Below are 6,546 nucleotides of genomic sequence, written 5' to 3' on the forward strand. Positions count from 1 at the left end.
CACTACGACGAGCATATGATACGAAGAACAATGCTAACCCTAACACATCTAAGATAACTACGTTGCTCGCCATCAAAAAGGCTTCAAGTACGAGAAACGCATGAACAACGAAATAAGCTATGCTGCCTAGATCGCAAGATGCGATCTAGGCAGCATGATGCTTACCGGAAGAAACCCTCGAGACGAAGGAGTTGGCGATGCGCCGAGATTGATTTGTGGTGAACGTTGGTTGTTGTTTATTTCATAAACCCTAGATACATATTTATAGTCCAAGGGACTTTCTAACGTGGGAATAAATCCCAACCGTGCACGAGGCAAACTCTAACTAACCGACCCGTAATCTACTATGTTACAGATACAAGGGCAAACTAGCCCAAACTTTGCATATAAGGCCGATTCACATATTTCTTCCATATATAATCTTCAAGCCCATCTTGATCGCGGCCCACCTCTGACTCGGTCAAATTCTGGTGATAACAGGATTACCTTCAGATCGGAGACCATGGTGTTGGTATTGGATGATTCCGCCATTGGATGCGCTGTAGGGTTGGGGGCGGCGCGGTCGAGATCTGGGATGCAGGTAGCCGTGAGTTGGAACTGCTCAGGCGGAGATTTGGGGATCTGAGTTTGCTTTCTCAGACGGAGGTCGCAGGTTACCGTTTGGAGGGGCGGCTAGGTCGACCTTACTCGTGTTTTTATGGTAGAGTCCGGTGCGATGCCATCGGCTCTTTTGGGAGATCGTTTGACTTTGACTATCGGCAAGTTGACTGGAAATACTTCTTCATTAATGAAAGGAGGGTTTTTTACAATGAAGAGCCGATTGCTCAAGGAAGGAGGAACAAAAGAAGAGCCGATTGCTCGCGTACTACTGATCCTATTTTACTAATCCTCGCTGCCCTCGTCGTCGGCGTCGTAGCTGCCGCCGGCGCTGCTTCCGGAGAACTCCTCGTCACTGCTGCCCCAGCCTTCGACCGGAGCTTCTTCCTTTTCGTTATCATCGTCATCTTCACTGTCCGCCCAAGCACGGAGGCGCTTCGCCGGCGGGTACCCAGCGAAGGAGGAGGAGTCGTCTTCCTCCTCTTCTTCCTCTACCTCCTCGTCTTCCTCTTCCTCCTCCTTATTGGAGGAAGTGGGGTTCCTCCATGAGTGGAGGTCATCCTCGTTTTCGCTCTCCAGCTCCCCTTCAATGAGGAACTGGAGGTCGCCCTCCCCATCAGTCAGGGGCATGTCGCCATCTGGCATGAAGTCAAAGTCCCACTCGGGCTCCGACATCGGCTCGCTCGAGGAAGAAGATTGGAAAGAGAGGCCGGAGGAGACGGAGGAAGAAGAAGACATTGCTACAGGGAAAGAGGGATTTTCGGTGCCGATAGCTAGAACGGAGGAGGGGGATACAAAAAGCGAGTCAGTCGGCACAGTTAAATAAGGGGGAGCCTGATGGAAATTTAATGCCATTGCAGCTTCCAAGGAAGTGATGCTAAAGCTATCAAATTTTGCAGAGAAGTTGAGAAGGCAAGGCATCATGATGTAGAATATTGCGACGGTTCTGTTCTGCCACGACATGACCCGACGAAGAAAAAGCAGAGTGATTTTGGAATTATCAATTCCAAAACCAGGGGGGCATGTGTTATCACCAGAATTTGACCGAGTCAGAGGTGGGCCGCGATCAAGATGGACTTGAAGAATATACATAGAAGAAATACGTGAATCGGCCTTTTATACAAAGTTTGGGCTAGTTTGCCCATGTATCTGTAATATAGTAGGATACGATAGAGTTTGGCTCGTGCACGGTTGGGATTATTCCCACGTTAGAAAGTCTACGGACTATAAATATGTATCTAGGGTTTTATGAAAACAACAACCAACGTTCACCACAAATCAATCTAGGCGCATCACCAACTCCTTCGTCTCGAGGGTTCCTTCCGGGTAAGCATCATGCTGCCTAGATCGCATCTTGCGATCTACGCAGTACAAGTTTATTCGTCATTCATGCGTTGCTCGTACTGAAGCCTTTTTGATGGCGAGCAACGTAGTTATCTTAGATGTGTTAGGGTTAGCATTGTTCTTCGTATCATATGCTGTCATAGTGCAACCCTTAGACATCTAGCCGCCCTTACACCTATCTTAGGTGTAGGGGCGGCACCCCGCTTGATCATTGTTTAGTAGATCCGATCCGTTACGGTTGCTCCTTGTTCTTCAAGGATTAGTTTAATATCTGCAATAGTTAGGCCTTACAAAGGGTTGGAGGATCCAGCGGCGTGTAGGGTGTAGTTTGCTAGCCCTAGACAGGATGTTCCGGGGATCAACCTCGTGTTGGTTTTTAGGCCTTGTCTAGGATCGGCTTACGATCACCGTGCGCGGCCGCGAGGCCCAATCGTGAGTAGGACGTTCCGATTATGCGGTGAAAACCCTAAATCGTCGTAGATCGTTTTAGCTTTATCTTGATCAAGCAGGACCACCATATATTCGTACACCTCGTGCGAATCATGGGTGGATCGGCTCTTTGAGCCGATTCACGAGATAACCCGAGAGCCGATCGAGGCTCGTATTTAATGTTTACGTGTATGCCATGCAGAAACTAAGTGAGGCATCTTCATCACCTTCCCGACCGGTATAGGTCAGGTGGCACGCCCTTGCACCAGCGATCGGACGTGCGTGCCGGAGTCTTTGCGGGCCGTCGCTCGGAGGGACCAGGGCCAGCCGCAGCCCTAAGTTGCTCCCGGCTCTCCTGTGTTGCCCGTCGTTGCTCGCCGGTGGGTTTCTGACCGCAACAGTACCTTAATTTCTAGTAGATTCCCTAGAGGCCCGGCTGCCACCGGCTGGTAGGACAAAAGATGTTATGCAAGTTTCTCATTGCGAGCACGTATGACTATATATGGAAAACATGCCTGCATGATTAATAATCTTGATGTTCTGTCTTAATGCTATTTCAATCCTATCAATTGCCCAACTGTAATTTGTTCACCCAACACTTGTTATTGGAGAGTTACCACTAGTGTAGATAGGTGGGAACCCCGGTCCATCTTTCATCATCATATATTCGTTCCTACATGTCATTAGAAGTAGTATCAACTATTTTCTGGTGCCATTGCTCTCATATTACTGCTACTGCTCGTGTTACATGTTACTACTCGCTCTCATATTACTGCTCGCTTTCACATCACCCCTGTTACTAGTGCTTTTCCAGGTGCAGCTGAATTGACAACTCAGTTTTTAAGGCTTATAAGTATTCTTTACCTCCCCTTGTGTCGAATCAATAAATTTGGGTTTTACTTCCCTCGAAGACTGTTGCGATCCCCTATACTTGTGGGTTATCAAGACTATTTTCTGGCGCCGTTGCCGGGGAGGCATAGCTCTACTCATAAGTTCACCTGGGGAGTACACTCTACCTCTCTCTCTCTGTTTTTATTTTATTTTGTTTTGCTTAGTTTATTTCTGTCTAGTATTATTTTGCCTAGTTTACTTTTGTTTAGTTTGTTTTTGTTTTGTTTTACTTTTCTCATATACCCAAAAATCCATAAAAATTTGAAAATCGAAAAATTTAAAACTGTTGTTATGGAAGAACCCACAACCTATTTGGAGCTTATAGAATTATATAATAATTATAGAGAATCAAGAACGGGAAAAGTTATGAGTGCTGTGATAGAAAAATTGAATACAATTGCTAAAATCTTGCTTAAACGCCATGATATAAACTCGTTGCTCTAAACAGGATACTAAACATCTTAAATTTCAATGTGGCTTTAGTGAGGAAGTTTTAATTAAGAACTATAATTGGAATAGCTATATTCATTTTGGGTTCGAAGAAGTAGAACAATTTGTTTTGTTTATGGGAGCTTCTGAGATAGAATCCTTCATGGCTAAAAATTATGAAACTTGTGTTGTTTGTAAGGACCTTAAAGATTATGTCTCTTCTATCCTTAATTTTTGCATAGAAAGTTACAGCGATAATCCTTATATCATTGATTATAAAGAGAGACTCATTAATGCACAAGAATGCACTCACAATTTGCAGGAACTAGTGGAAGAAGAAATTGATGAACCCGAAAGCTCATTGGATGAAAAAGAGGAGGAAATTGATGAACCTGAAAGCTCATTGGATGAAAAAGAAGAGGAGAGTGATGAACAAAAGGAGGAAGAATGGATTAGCTACCCATGCCAACCTTCTAATGAGAGTAACTCTTTATCTCTTACACTATTTGATTGTCCTCCATGCTTACCAAAGGAGGATGAATGTTATGTTCCTATGGATTCTCTTGAAATATTCCCTATGAGTAAAACTTGTGAGAATAATTATGCTACTGTTATCTATGATAATCCATGCTACTTTGATAAATTTTATGATAATGCTTTGTTTGTGCCTGATGTCGAAATGCATGGTACTAAAGAGTTTTGCTTAGCAAATGTTTATGATAAATCTCTAGATGATGGTCCTATGTTACTTGATAATATTAATTGTACTACTAATGAAAATGGGATTGGAGAGGTCTTGACTTTATCTATGAGTCCCATATCTTTTGAGATTGATCAATCATCTTGTTATATTATTGATAAAAGTGGATTTGAAAGTTTTAATCCTACTATTTTTGAGCTTGATAAAAATTATGTGTTTGTAGATCATGAAAAGCATGCTTTATGTGATAGTTATATTGTTGAGTTTATCCATGAAGCTACTGAAAATTATTATGAGAGAGGAAAATATGATTGTAGAAATTTGCATGGTACTAAAACACCTCTCTATATGCTGAAAATTTTGAAGTTGCTCTTGTTTTATCTTCTTATGCTTGTCGTTTTGTTCTTCATGAATTTATTTGTGTACAAGATTCCTATGCATAGGAAGCGGGTTAGACTTAAGTTTGTTTCATACTTGCTTCTTGATGCTCTCTTTTGCTTCAACTCTTATTTCTTGCGAGTGCATCATTAAAATTGCTGAGCCCATCTTAATGGCTATAAAGAAAGCACTTCTTGGGAGATAACCCATGTCTTTATTTTGCTATTGTTTTGTTGTGTCTTGGAAGTTGTTACTACTGTAGAAACCTCTCCTTATCTTTATTTTATTGCAATGTTGTGCCAAGTGAAGTCTCTAATAGAAGGTTGATGTTAGATTTGGATTTCTGCGCAGAAACGTATTTCTATCTGTCACGAATTTGGGCAGGGCTCTCTGTAGTAACTCAGAAAAATCTGCCAATTTACGTGTGTGTTCCTCAGATATGTACGCAACTTTCATTAGTTTTGAGTTTTCTGATTTGAGCAACGGAAGTACCTTTTAAAAATTCGTGTTTACTGGCTGTTCTGTTTTGATAGATTCCATCTCTGTTTTTTGCATTGTCTCTTGTGGACTTTAAGTGAGGCTTTCTAGACGTGGAGAGCTGTAGCTAATGTTTTATTGAGTTCTTGCAATGTGTCACTACAGGGCTAAAGTGGATTAAAGTTTTTTGAGTACTAACCCCTCTAATGAAGTTTATGAGAAGTTTGGTGTGAAGGAAGTTTTCAAGGGTCAAGAGAGGAGGATGATATATGATCAAGAAGAGCGAAAAGTCTAAGCTTGGGGATGCCCCCGTGGTTCATCCCTGCATATTTCAAGAAGACTCAAGCGTCTAAGCTTGGGGATGCCCAAGGCATCCCCTTCTTCAGTTTCTGGTCAATAATTTATGTAGGAGAGATGGCCGAGTGGTTCAAGGCGTAGCATTGGAACTGCTATGTAGGCTTTTGTTTACCGAGGGTTCGAATCCCTCTCTTTCCGTTTCTGTTAATTCACCAACGTTACCGACCACAATGTATCAAATCAAATAGATTAAAGCAATAAGACCTTTATTTGATAGAAATTCATTATTCTAAATTCATTACTTTGGTACGTAAAATACAAATGAGCAAAAAAAAAAATCCTACTGTAGATCCATTTGTGATACATGAATGAGAAAATACGGATGAAGGCCCTTTTAGTTCCGCGAAAAGGGGCTAAAATTCTATGAACCTTTCCTATTTTCGTTAGGTTCAAGTCTGACGAGAATAATATTCTACGACTAAGAACTCATTTGGTTTCTTCTAGTGAAACTATATTTTTATTCGGTCACATCTTATGTGCTTTACTTGGAGCGTCTGTGTGTTTATTTTTGTTTTGTTTTTGTTTGAATAAGATCGGATCCTAGCAATCCTTGTGTGGGAGAGAGACACGCTCCACTTTTTCATATGAACACTCGTGTTCTTTGCTCTTACTTTTAATGTTCAATGACAAAAGTTGGAAGCTATTGCACTCATTGTTATTTGGTTGGAAACAGAAAATGCTTCATATTACCTTGAATAATTTGATACTTGGCAATTGTTTTGAGCTCTCAAGTAGATCATGTTTAAGCTCTTGCATCATGTAGTTTAAACCTATTAGTGGAGAACTACCGTAGAGCTTGTTGAAATTTGGTTTGCATGATTGGTCTCTTTAAGGTCTAGATATTTTCTCGGTAAAAGTGTTTGAGCAACAAGGAAGACAATGTAGAGTTTTATAATGCTTGCAATATGTTCTTATGTAAGTTTTGTCTGTACCGGTTTATACTT

The 6,546-nt window shown here is 41.6% G+C and overlaps 1 non-coding gene across 1 annotated transcript; it reads left to right on the forward strand.

Annotated features, from left to right (window-relative positions):
* Positions 1-5,653: 5,653 nt before the first annotated feature.
* On the forward strand, positions 5,654-5,740 carry TRNAS-GGA. Its single transcript has one exon. It is a non-coding gene; the product is annotated as a tRNA-Ser (tRNA).
* The last annotated feature ends 806 nt before the right edge of the window (positions 5,741-6,546 follow it).

This window comes from Lolium rigidum, chromosome 4 (assembly GCF_022539505.1).
Source record: "Lolium rigidum isolate FL_2022 chromosome 4, APGP_CSIRO_Lrig_0.1, whole genome shotgun sequence".
Classification (NCBI taxonomy): Eukaryota; Viridiplantae; Streptophyta; class Magnoliopsida; order Poales; family Poaceae; genus Lolium; species Lolium rigidum.